Here is a 14,615-nt window from a genome sequence, read left to right on the forward strand (position 1 = left end):
GAAATAATAAAGTATTAATGAATTACAGTACCTAATGCGATAGTCTTCCACCACAGTGAGGTGGAAAATCCGTGGCTTGTTCAGATTTCGGCTCCCCCGACTGGTTTTTTACAGTTCTAACGGCGCGCGCGCCGGTCCGCGGCGACACTATTTTTTATGAATCTGTTAGAAATTTATTTAATTCACCTAATTACAACTGTCCACTACTTAATGTAACTAAATATCAATCGTCATTACCTTTACTATTTTAAATATATGTCTTATCTAGTACATAATAATAAGCGTCTACCCACATAAGGGCACAATTAATATCGTGATAAGCTTTTCGTATTTAACACGCTTGTTAGCGACCTATCGTAGGTATAGCGAAATTGCTTTCTATTTGTAGGTAATTTAGGTACGTATATCGTTATTCTCTGTAGGCATCGTTTGCTAACTTGATAGGTAGATTACCTATTCTACTAAAGTCTGTCATTCTTGTTTTCTAGTTTCCACCCTGATTCCGTGCTTGTTGCCCCATTTACGACTCTGGGTTCTCCCTCGTTCGCTGTTGAAGGCACACAAGTGACTCCTGTGACATTATACCTACAAGTGACACGACTCGATCTCGAGGAACTGTTGTACAAGTGGACTGTGTATGATGTTGTTTCGGCTGTGACACGAACACGCTGCGCTGCGCACCCGCTCTCGCCCGACTCCAACCTGGTAAGTCTCGGAAGCCTCTCCGTATGATACATGTGGAAAATGTCGCGGCCTGCCTTGCATTGATACCAAATTTAAATTACATATTTTTGCTTATTAAAAATATAATTTATGTGATTAGTGTAATGATTTAGTACCAGCGTCAATGAAGAGCAGGCCTGCGTAAATTTATAATAATATTTTTTTTTTTCATTTGTTATAGCCAAGTTGTAAGGATTTATTGCGAATTATTTACTGATATTGTCGTGTATGTTTAAATAAGGCGCTTGTTATTTATAACTTATTTATATTTCCTCTGATATAAATTATTTTAATATTAGCTTAATTTACCATTATTTACTACCTATTGTTATAAACTAAACGGGAATCAATCGCGGTTAGAGTATCTTCAGGACCACGTATGTTTAGACCAGACATGACTAAGTAATACGACTACGCCAGCCTGGTCAAGTAATAACAAATACATTTTTTTTTAAGATAAAAAGATATGATAAGATAAAAAATGTTTTTATTGCACCGAACGAATACAATTGTAGTACATAGTAAGTACATATCACAAGTTACTGAAAAGAGTTGGTGCATAACTGACTTGACATTCGGAGGTTCCAGGAGTCCCCGCACTAGGCTAGGCCTTTATCGCGGGAGACCAGATGTACATTTTTATGTCATGCGAGTTAACTAGAATAATATTTTTAATACAGTTGCTCAAAAAGTGCTACTTTTCGTGGCTGTTTAGCGTGCGGAAAGTTGGTTTTCGCGAACTAGTGCTTTTTACTTCACAATTTTTTTAATTTTTACTTGTTCCAATTCATGACTACTTATTGATGAGTGTTAATATTAGTTTCATTTAAACGTCGTAATCAACATAAAAACCTACTGTTAATGTAAGAATACGAAAAATATGCATATTTCATATTTTATTACTTACCTCTTCATCATTATAAGTATTATAACACGTTTATTTTTTATTGTTGAAAAACCGTTGTTAATAAGTTGTCTGAATGGAACGGAACGCCCGTCAAAGAAGAGGCGTATTTTCTTACTGCAAGAATGTTTTAAGTTTCCAAAGGCAACATTCGATATTGTTTTTATAAATATACGATACACAAATAATCATAAATAACGATACTTCGGTAATAATAGTACAATGTTTTAATATATACAATTGTTTCTGTCTTATACACATACATTTGAAAAAAAAACTCATTGAATTGGGTTCAATAATAATAACAAAATCAATTCTAGTCGAATAAAAGCTAGAAAAACACTTCTTCATAATGTCAATGTCAATGATGCCACAGAATTAATAATATAAAAGTTTCGAATTCCGTTCCTTAAGTACTTTTTGCTTTGCTTATTTTTTCGCAACTGTATTAATAAACGTCGTTCGATACACGTGCGGAAATGTCATTCTTCACTCGTCCCGAGTCTTGCCACGAGCCGTAGGACTCGGTACTCGTGAAGTAATGGCATACTTTCCGCACTAGCATCGAAATGTACTATTTTACAATTGAGCACAAAAATGGGATTCAGGTTTATATACCTGGATTAAGAATTTTTACAATTGAGGACACAAATGAGATTCAGGTTTATATACCTGGATTAAGATAAATACAATTTCTGTTATTAGTTATTACATAATTGCTATTAAATTTATTTCTAGGTTCAACTTTAGTTTCAATTATATTCCAATGATATTTATAGGCTTAATAGGCTTTATCTAAATGTTGCCTCTAAATAAGTAAACAGTATCTGCAAATTACCTAAATTAAAAAAAAATACAGTGAGGGTGCAACATAAAGCGTCTAATTAATTACAGATTATAAATTGCACTGATTATGAAATAGATTACATGGGTACGGCATAAAACTATCGTACGTATAAGATAACGTGTGTCTAAGAAGTAAAGAGACAACTTTCAGTCTTACTAACCGTTTGTGCCCAAATAAACATTAAAACATTAAAACATTACTGGCTGAAAGTATTATTAAAACAAAAGAAAAGTTTTGGACGTAGTAACTATTTCTTAATCTGTGGTTTTGGTGTCGTTGCATCTACGATTTCGTTATCTATTTAAAGCGGAAATTTCGTTATTGCATATTAGTTTTCCAAAATGAATGATCAGAATATTACGCACTTGCTAATAGGATTATTTAGTACCAGCTGTGCCCGCGGCTTCGCCTGCGTGGAATTCGGTCTGTGTCCGTAAGCGGCTATTCACCCCTAATTTATCTCCCTCTCCCCTGGAGGCGGAACAGTAAAGTTGACAGATGGATACGCTAGAGGACTGTAGTCCAGATAAAATATTTTAAAATTAGGTACCACTAAATAAAACTACACTCCAAAATCAATATTTTTTTTGCCCTTATTCAAAATTTTGACGTGATTTAAACGACATGGAGTAGTAGGTGTATATTGAACGATACAGTACCCATGGCAAATATCATCCAAATCGTTCCTCCAGTCAAATCAGTCTTAGCATGACGCCGGCGGCGCGCAGCGTCTGCCCCTACGACTTGTTGATGGTCATGGCGAAGCAGACACTCACGGGGACCTGTAGGCACTTGAAGCGGAACGGGAAGTTGCTCGGGATGAGGGGGATGCGCGGGATGAACACGGCTTCTCTGGCGCCACACTCCGTTAGAATCTGCGCCTACATATGTATTGCGTACGATGTCTTTGGGATCACAATCGAGACTCGCGCTGGCTTGCCGTTTCAGCCGAAAGCGAAGCGACCTGCCTGGCTAGAGCGCCACTGACCGAGGTCTTTTTTTCAGACTCCTGAGACCGTGCCCCTTGTAGCCTCAATGCGTTGGGAGACTCTCGAAAGATTCGATTTTTTTCGTGACGGCATGGTAACGCGTATAAGTCCCAAATCGTTTGACAATTACTCCGCAAACGACATAGAAAAATGTTTTATTTTTAAAGTACCCACCTTCGTGGCCATTATTAAGAGGAAAGGGCACGGCCGCTTCTCCATACAAACGCAGTCTCCACTTTCCTCTATCATTATGAAAATATTTTTAGGTACATAATTTGAAGTATATTTACCATAGCTAAATTCTACGTTTTCTACGTTTGACTTTTTAGATTTTTTGATTATTGTAAAAATTAGGAGCGATAATTTTTAAGAAAAAAAAAACCGACTTCAATGGGGGATGCCGCTGAAAGTTCACTTATTGTTGATGGTGCACTCTTAGATTCCAGATAATGAAATGAAAAAGACAGCGTATTTTGCCTAGTTATATAGAAAAGGAGGTAAAACAACCCACTTTTCTAGTAGCATTTCGTTTTTGTAAGGGTCGCAGTTCTAACCTAACCTAACCTACTTTTCTGATAGCATTTCTTTTCTGTAAGGGTCACAGCTCTAACCTAACCTAACCTACTTTTCTGATAGCAGTTCTGTTCTGTGAGAATCGCAGTTCAAAACCCACCCACCAACCTAACCCACTTTTCTAGTAGCATTTCCGGGTCCGAGTCTGGGTCCGGATCCGAGTCCGGGTCCGTGTCCGGCTGTCCGGGTCCAAGTTTGGGTCAGAGTTCGGTCCGGGTCCATTCTGATCATCATCAGCAGTTCCACTTCATCAAATGTCACTTTTTTTAATGTAAATGCTGGATTTGTTGATGAAAATACTAAAATTACTATATGTATGCCTTTCACATTTGAGGAGTTCCATCGGTTCCTCGTGGGTCTCATCATCAGAACTCGAGCTTGACAAAAATATGTCTTAAAAACTTAAGTTGCTTAACAAACGTAAAGAAGAGGACAAATCGCCAAACGTAAACTATGCGTCATTAAAGAGTTCCATTCTGATCATCATCAGCAGTTCCACTTCATCAAATGTCACTTTTTAAAATGGAAATGCTGGATTTGTTGATAAAAATACAAAGAGCACTATGTGTATGCCTTTCACATTTGAGGAGTTCCCTCGATTCCTCATGGATCCCATCATCAGAACTCGAGCTTGACAAAAATGTTTCTTGAAAACCTAACTTGCTTAACAAACATAACGAAGAGGACAAATCGCCAAACGTGAACTATGCGTCATTGAAGAGTTCCGTTCTGATCATCATCAGCAGTTCCACTTCATCAAATGTCACTTTTTTAAATGTAAGTGCTTGATTTGTTGATGACAATACTAAATTCACTATATGTATGCCTTTAACATTTGAGGAGTTCCCTCGATTCCTCATGGATCCCATCATCACAACTGCTTTTTGACAAAAACGCGACCAATCTGTATGTATATACTTACAATCAAAAAAAGAATTTTTAAAATCGGTCTAGAAATGACGGAGTTACAAACATAAAAAAAAAAAACAAAAAAAAAAAAACATACAACCGAATTGAGAACCTCCTCCTTTGAAATCTTGAAGTCGGTTAAAAAACTGATTTTAGGCAAATTTTTTAATGCTTCTAACTTTTATAATAAGTAATTAAAAATTCCAAAAACACAAACGTACACGGGACATAGCTGTGGTTGATACACAACTGTGTCAAAATATTTTGAATTATGTAAGAGGGTGGGGATGTTTAAGATTAGTTCAGGCGGTTATTGATTCCCCCTACAATATTACACCTTCCTTTTCAGTTTTAAGTTTTTTTTTTTTTGGATAAAAACTACCCTATGTTCGTCTATGGGACTCTATACTAAATTTTATCAAAATCGATTCAGCGGATATTGAATCTCATACGAATTTCCACCTCCCTTTTCATACCCTTAATTTCTCAAATTTTTATAGCCTTTAACCTGGCCGTGGTTTTTTCGACAGATTAATAAAGTTTGCATTAAAATCCGTTCAGCCGTTTTCATTTGATGCGCGGTCAAATAAACAGATAAACAGACAAACAGACAAAAATTCTAAAAACTGTTGGAACGTGTTCTGTTATCGATTCTAAGTATCCCCAGCCAATTTTTTTTTTTTTTGAATATCTTCCATGTACAGACTTTCGAGCCTCTTTCGCTTTATTATATTCATAGATGCCTTTATTTTACGAGTCTCATATTAAAAAAAAATAGTAAAACACTTTCTTCAAGTAAAAGCTAGACAAACTAGTATATATAGAATAATAAGACTTTATGAAGCAACGGGTGAGATTAGATTTAAGAAGATTCCGGTTAGAAATAGAACAATCACGGTACCCTGAAATATTAACCGAGTTAAATCTATCTTTGATAAGACTCCTTTAACCAATAAGTTTTTTTTTTTTTATAGCCTGTAGTGTCCCACTGCTGGGCAAAGGCCTCTCCCTTTGATTTCCATGACTCCCGTTGTTGAGCTGCTTCTGGCCAGTTATTAGTGAAGGTGTCTAAGTCGTCCCGCCATCTCCGCCTGGGCCTGCCACGTCCGCGCTTCTTTTGCGGCATCCACTTGGTGGCTATACTAGCCCACCTATCCGGATGCATGCGGCAGACGTGACCTGCCCAGTCCCACTTCAGCCTAGCGGTCTTCTCCCCTACGTCAGCTATGCCTGTTCTGTAGCGCAGTGTAGTGTTTCGGATGCGTTCCATCCTTGTGACACCTAGAATGCTGCGCTCCATTGCTCTCTGGCAAACCTTCAATTTGGACTTCTGACTCGGTGAGCGACCATGTTTGGGCACCGTAGGTTAGGACAGGCAGAATACGCATGTCAACGAGTTTACGCTTTAGTGACATTGGAAGGTCCCCCTTCATTAGCTCCTTCTTGGACCAGTAGCTCTTCCAGGCGTTTTGAACACGGCGTTCAACTTCCTTGTCTTGCCTGTCGCTGAAAGAGACAACTGGCCCAAGTATATATACTCGTTGACATATTGTATAATATAATTTATGTAACTTGGTGACTACTTTCAACCAAAATCATTACTTTTATATTTACCTTAAATTTCATATTTTGAAAATAGTATCTTTACTTCCGGGACACGGGACACCCCATTATTCCTCATGCTACATCTTGCATAATATGCCAAATCGCTTAAGTACGTAAACTAAATTAAAAGTCAAACTGGTATCCACGATACGAGTACTAGGGATTGAAATCCGGTCCGGCGGATCCTGTAATCCGGCCGGATCTGGCACTTTTCAGGAGCTAGGTACTGGATCCGGTTAAAATTACCGATTCCGGACCGGATCCGGGAAAGTTAAAAAAAACGCCTAAACAGCACGTGCTGCGCGTTTTATATGAAGCAAAGGCGGCGAATGGAAGGTATGAAATTAAATAGAACAAATAACGAAAGAAAGTATAAATTTAGTAAGATAAAAAGATATTTATTATGACCATTATAGAGAACACACAACAGATTCCATGTTGGTGGCACGATACGACGATTACATAAATACTGATAGAAGAAAAAATAAAGGATGGAGATGCCATGGAAGGCATTTGTGATTTATGCTAAAGAGAAGGTCAATCCCATCAAAAACATTACATGTAAAAAGATGCCCGTCTCGCAACGACGCAATACATCTACTACAAAAAAGTTTAGAGATGTAATTATATAACAAGGCGGTTATTTTAGTCAGTGCCAGGGGGTGTTAAAACCGCATCAATATTAAATATCTTTAATTTTTAATAATTTTGAACATAACGCTAGCGCTAATCACATGCAGCTTAAGCATTAAACTTATTTAGGAGTACGATATATAGTATTATAGTATATATATAGTATTATGTGCGATTGCCAAGTCATTATATGTATAAAAAATGAAAGATATCTAATATTGATGCGGTTTTAACACCCCCTGGCACTGACTAAAATAACTTCTTGGGAATATATGTAAGCTTTATTATGCCCTATTTCACTGAAAATTCAGGGCTCTAGCTTTAGCCAGCACAAAATTACAGGACGTCGAAAATGGCCTGAATGGCTTCGAGAAAAGGATGGTACGGCCGTGCCTCTGTGTTTTGCTCGGCTTGGCAGATGTTTAAGTCATAATGTTGTGATTCTAGGAGATAAAAACTAAACAAAAATCTTCATCTCCTGGTACAATGCGACTACGTATATCCAATTCCTTATTTGATCCATGTAACTTTTCTTAGACATTTTGCTTCCGCGGTGGTTTTCAATCCTACACTCTTATTTTTCGCATGAGATCGTCGTGTCATGTTTTGTTCCCTTTATTTATACCAATATACTTATTTGTAAATATAAAAAAGTGAAATTGTTTAAAGGCATATATGTAGTCAATTTAACTACTTTCTCGGATTAAAAAAATGAGAGCAATGTTGTCGTCAAAGATTTTATAACTTTACTGTTAAAAAATCCTGTGGTTGTTGAGCAAGTACATACTTTAGTATGGGTGCTTTTTAAAAAATCCTGTGGTTGTTGAGCAAGTACATACTTTAGTATGGGTGCTTTTAAAAAAATCCTGTGGTTGTTGAGCAAGTACATACTTTAGTATGGGTGCTTTTCTCAACTAATTTAAGTTTATTCGCTCGGACGTACGAAAAATAAATAATAGTAGGTAAGCAAAAGGGTTTAAAAATAATAAAAATAATATTTATTTAAATACCTAGTAAAGTAACAACAAGTTACTACAGTCGGGCCAAGAAAAGTTACCATAACGTTAGGAATCGGGATATGGTTCAGGGATCCGCGACCTAGAACTGCAGGACAGCAGTCTCAGCTCGCGCTGCCCACCGCCCACCGCCCACCGCGCACCGCGCACAGCTGATTACTCCACAGCGCGTTTATACTGTGACTCATTAAGCTTTGGGATTCAACGATGATTGAAGGATGAATGTATCATCTACGCTCTCTAACGAGTGGCAATTACGACTTTTAAGTGATACATTCAGAGGCCTCGAACATTAAAAATATAGCCACAACATGTTAGAAATTTCAGTGTATTCAAACGTGCCTATGTTGCTTAAATCAGCGGGCTGAGCACGGTAGCATTTTTATCGCCTGTCACCATGCCTGTCACCTTCTAACAAGTATGTAAGTGCGAAAGTGACAGGCAATTATGCCACCATGCCAGCGGCCAGGGAGCTCAATAATATGAACATGCACTTTAGCGTCTTGATAATAGAGGCTTCGTTCAAATATTTGTGAACACGTTGGCCGTTCCGATATATCTGATGGCGACTGTACAGTAAGCTGCAGAGTTAAGTGACCACCCTGCAAACAAATTCCTATGCAGGGGGGTCACAGAACACAGAACTCTTTGTGCCTTTGTAATATTCGCCCAACGAGGGTGCGGAGAGTGTTAGGCCCGGCAACGCGCATGTAACACCACCTCTAGAGTTGCAGGCGTCCATAGGCTACGGAGACTGCTTACCATCATGCGGGCCGTATGCTTGTTTGCCACAGACGTAGTATAAAAAACTTATGGTTATTTTAGTTGTTGGAAACTTATTTAAAAACAATTTTACTTTATGATGTAAGTATCTATTTGTATGGGAAACGTATGGGTTTGTACAGTACAGGTGCTGATGTGAATGAGTGAGCATTTGTCTAAACGTGGCAAAACCTACAAAAATCTGATTATAATTGAATTAATTTCTAAATGCCTAATATGTATCATGTAGCTACGTATTTGCTCTTTATAGGACGTCGCGTTTTATTTTCAATATTATGAGCAATTACCATATATAAAACAGTAACCATAGCCTATGGACGAGAGCAATAGTAGGGGTATCAAAAACGCGTCGCCGACCCTTAAAAAAACCTGCACATATCTTGGGAAAACCTCTGCAGGGCTCATTGCATAGCTTTCGCGGAAGCAAAGATAATAAAGAGTATAGAGGGTTATTGTCATAGTAAATTTTGTAGTCACAGTAAATTTACTGCCATCTTTCGACAGGATTAAAACCAAAAAATGAACATTAATAAAAATATCAAAACATGTAATATATATATATGCAGCGTGGAAAAAATTAATGAGACGGAGGAAAAGTACCTTAAGTTAGCTCATTTTACTTAAAGGGGACATTCTTTTATTTTTTTAAAGAAACAAAAACGCATTCAAAGATTTTTTTAAATTCGCTTCCCTCGTCCTTTTAATTTTTAGTCGGTTCGATTCCCAGGCGATACAAGTAAAAAAATATCTGTGAATGCATTTTTATTTATTTTTAAAAATAAAAGAACGTTTCCTTTATGAGCTTTTAAGGCACTTTCTCTCCAGGGCCCATTAATTTTTTCCACACTGTATATTGATAAATATTTTTTTATTTGTATTTTTTTAGAACGTTATATGACTTTGACCCATGTTCTTTATGTGTGTTAAATTTGTTAAATATCAAACGGTGACGCCATCTACACGAGTATAGGCCAAAGGTATGGCGCCATCTATTCGAGCATCAATTTTTCTTGATTTTCCGAGGCACGTTGTTTCTTAGACTACTTATCTTATACGGAATTACATATATCCTTGGGCGGACGAAGGAAACATCGGAGTCATGTACCTAACCTCAAAATAAAGGCAATCTTACGAGTGACGAACAGTCGTAGTAGGTACATTGATAATATATGGCATCGGCCACACACAAACACAAAGAGTTGCATACGGCACACATTAAATATAGTGGAAAGCCGAAACTGTTACTAGCGAGTCGTTAATATGTAGTATTTAACATTGGCAAGCGCTAAGGTCTATGTCTACCAGTGACACATATACCGCGGGACGCGCGGGCGCGGGCGGCGGCGGGTGCTGCGCAACTTTCACTCGCGCGCCGGAGATGTGCGCCGCGCCCGCGCACGCTAGATCCGCGGCAATGACCACGCGAACTGGCAACAAGGCGACATCGACATGTCAAGTGCAACACGACTGCCGAGAATCGTCCTGCACCTGACCGAGTTCACGGATGACAAACAAATTTTAACATATATCAGGAATGATAACATGTATATTTGCGTACTAGAAAATTAAAACGGAGAATTTGACAATGTCAAAGCATGCCACGTTATAGTACAGCGGCCAGATGGCCTAAAACACCATTCGATGTGACTGTACAGTATACTACCGACAAGTGGTATCGTTGTGTTCGGTAGAGTCTACTGAGTACGAAATAAGAACTTGCCACTTTCTAAGAGTGTGGGGGATAACTGTGACGTCACAAAATCGGCAGTACAAAGTTTGTAACTTTTTTCTTTTAAACATATGTGGGGTACCAAATGAAAGGGCATTGTGAGTAGATTACAAATATATAACATAGTCAAACATTCTCACTACTTGGTCTAACAAATTATTAGAAAACGCTCAAAAATTTCACAAGCCTGAGTTGATTTTGAACTGCTCTAAATTGAAAATGGCTGAATGGATTAGTCCAAAATTTATATACAATGAATGTAAAATAAATATATATAACATCGAATGGTGTTTTAGGCCATCTGGCCGCTGTACTAGCATAGCACAATCGGATTAAGTCGGATTAAGATATCTAGGACTTTTTGGTGTAGTATTTAATAAGCTTTAATGTTGCCTTACACCATATTTCATAGAGAACGTATATTTAGAGTAAAACGCAAATTTCTCCAGGATGGTCCACATTTTCCAAGATGGCTGCGATTCCTCGAGGTCCCCAAATGTCAAATAGTGTGGACATGAAAAAGAGACCTTTAATTAACATACATACCAAATTTCATATCTTTGGAAGGATTTCGAGGTTAGACTTAATACGATTGTGCTAGTAGGGAACTTCATACATTCTTACAAGCTTTCTTACGAGCTGAAGAGCTCCTTACAGCTTCCCACTTGAAGCTGTTATCATATTAGTTAATGATCAGATCTACTTAATAGGTATTAATGAAATTATAGAATGAAATCAAGAGGTCCACTAAGTTTTTTACTGATTCCTATATTAGCCTATCTCTAGTTCCTTTTAATTTTACAAATTAGGTATGTAAAATGATTGATATTGTGGCGATCAGCTGATCCCGGCAGCCAAGTCCGCGGAGCGCTTTCACGAAGGCGCGATGGCCATTGGCCGCCCGATCGTTGTTATTGATTTAAATGTCGCGTGCGCAGTTTATATGTACATGCCTACTCGTTTTGACAACATACATGTGGCAGATATGTCCCGACAACATAACGAAACTTTAGAATAACAAGTGACTTACCATAAACCTGAAACATTATGAAAATAAACCCAGTAGTTACCAGAATTTAATCCATCTATATATTTACTTCGTAAAACTTTAGTTCCTTTTAAAAAACCGGACACAAGTCAAAACTATCTTAGATGATATATAGGTCATATATAGCTCAGCAGTCACCTAAAAAACCAAAAGTGAAACCAAATTATTTTTAGTATTATGTCTGCATGATAGTCTATTTATTCAATATGTATAGAACATTTTCTCACATTCCGATTTCATGTGTCTCTGGGTTCAACTTATATACTAATAATACATACCTGATAAACCAGTAAGGAAGTTGGGATTAACAAATTCCTTCAAACTTGTTAAAAAAGATTACATACGAGTACTTATATTGTATAGGAACGAGTATTAGCGACATGTGCGGGGTAGCTAGGTACAGGTACTAGTTAATTAGTATCGATGAGGCGGTGTAGCCGAGCAGCAGCATCAGTGCAAGCGAGCAGACCGAGCGGTATGGAGAAAGCTGCTCATCGTGGCTGCTGGCTGCCGTCGCCGGCGTCCTGCCGGCTACACGTGATTATGATCACTTGTCACACGCCACTAAATTTACCTAAAAGACTAGTCTTTTCAATGCGTGTTAGTTCACATTCTGTTCAGGGTAGGGACGCACGTTATAATAAATAAACAGCATACGGTATAAGATACAGTTACCAACCTTCTTGCAAAAGTTGGCAACTATTTATAACCACTTTATAATATTAACATTGGCTTTTTGTAATTATTTGGTCTCTACATATACGTAAACATTGTACACAAATCAGTAATTAGTAGGGAATTACAGATACATCTGTATGTTCAAAATACAGGTAAAATAACGGATTCCTTAAAAACATTTTGAGACTTTAAGGACACATGCTATGCCTAACAGGACAATACATCTTTGCAACACATGGTGCCCAAAATACACGTTAAGGCTTTCCCATCGCGTGAGGCTTTCTCCCGGGCGCAAGATAAAGGGCTGCGACAGATGTACCTCGAACCCTTCAATCAGTCAATATTTGAATGAAATTTGGAACGGCAGGTAGAAAAAAAGAACATGTGCTTGTATGGTGTGGGAACGTTGTGTTCGTGGCACCCAGTTTTAACTATAACATTTTATTTTGTACAAGTGGATACATAGGTACCTATTTATAACCGTTAGTACAGGTACATTAAATAAGCTCTTACTTTTAATAATTTATAAATCCAAACTTAGTCTCTAACATAATACAGCCCAAATTTTATAGAAATGTCTATAAATAAGTGCGCGACACATGTTCATTGCTTGAGTGTAACTGCAAAGTTATACCTGTAAAAAAGGTATATCAGAGAGTAAAATTAAAAACTTGTTCAAGATGTATAGTAGCTTAATAATAAATATAAGGTACATTATGTTATATGTTTCAAAAACGTTAAATCAAATTATGAAATGAGAAAAAAGAAAAATACACAAACACACTCATGTGTATACAACACACATAGGCCTTGCATTGGTGAAGCGAAGTTGATGACGCGGGAATTAGATAAAGAAACTCCTAAACTATAACCGGGGATGCCGCGCGGCGCGGGACTCCTGACAAGCTAATAGGAGCATCAATGGGTTAGTGGGCTAGGTCCGGTTACCCCGGGCATGTGATTCAACATCCTGCACCTATTAAAACGATTTCCTGTTCGTTCCGGATTTAAGGGTGATGTAAATAAAGGGGTGATCACAATAGGCTATCTCTAATGATGAGTTTAACCGATTAAGATAACTACGGGGGCGTAAGTGATCAGTTTCGCTTCTTTTCGCTTCAAATTATCTTTTTCATATTATATGAAGAATACATCTAGATATTGAGAAAAGTTTGAAGTAGGAAATGATTTTTATAAACATACCGTAAATTTATCTAAGTTTTCCTAATGGGTACCTAAATCATCATTCATTAAACATCTATCGAGATCAAAACGGGCCTGAAACATTAGCACGAGTAAATATTTGATAATTATTGTAAAACGCATTTTATGCAAAAAAAAACCGGCCAAGTGCGAGTCGGACTCGCGTTCCAAGGGTTCCGTACATTACACAATTTAAACAATGTATTTTTTATGTAAAACTGGAGTGAAATGTCTTTAAAAAACCCGTAGGGGTCGGATCAAAAACTAAGTAATTAAGTCCGACTCACGCTTGACTGCACATTTCTAATAGGTTTTCCTGTAATCTATAGGTAAAGATCTATTTTGTGTATTTTTTTTTTTATTTTAGACCCAGTAGTTTCAGAGATAAAGGGGGGGGGGGGGGTGGTAATTTTTTGCCTATTTTCTTAAATAACTTCTAAACTGTTTATCGTAAAATTATAAAAAAAAATTTGAGATTTTCATAATAAGCTCTTTCATTTGATATGTAAAACGATATAGTTTGAAAAACTTTATTTTTTAATTTTCTCACTTACCCCCAGAAGTGGCCCCCGTGTTTAAAATTCACTTGTTTACGTTACATGTCCGTCTTACATGTGTCACAAACTTACATATGTATACCAAATTTCAACTTAATTGCTCCAGTAGTTTCGGAGAAAATAGGCTGTGACAGACGGACAGACAGACAGACAGACGCACGAGTGATCCTATAAGGGTTCCGTTTTTTCCTTTTGAGGTACGGAACCCTTAAAGTAATAACATTCAATATTTAAAAAACACGTACATATATATTTAAATGCATTATCGGGCATTTCTATTGGTTTGCTTACTGTTTACTAATAAGTAAAACGCCTACAAAATACGTGCCTCATCTTAGTTGCAACCTGACCTCGGAGGCCTTGGTGATTAGATGCGAGATGCGAGCCTTGCCTCTGCCGTGAGCATGCGAGGGAGACA

At 37.5% G+C, this 14,615-nt stretch overlaps 1 protein-coding gene across 1 annotated transcript in view; it reads left to right on the forward strand.

The window, feature by feature from the left end:
- The first annotated feature begins 330 nt into the window (after positions 1-330).
- LOC134754325 (ichor) overlaps positions 331-14,615 on the forward strand; it is a 52,826-nt gene continuing 38,541 nt past the window's right edge. The window contains exon 1 of the mRNA XM_063690591.1: positions 331-705. The gene's annotated coding sequence lies outside the window, so the exon portion shown is untranslated. The remainder of the gene's footprint in view (positions 706-14,615) is intronic.

The sequence above is a fragment of the Cydia strobilella genome, chromosome Z, assembly GCF_947568885.1.
Source record: "Cydia strobilella chromosome Z, ilCydStro3.1, whole genome shotgun sequence".
NCBI lineage: Eukaryota > Metazoa > Arthropoda > Insecta > Lepidoptera > Tortricidae > Cydia > Cydia strobilella.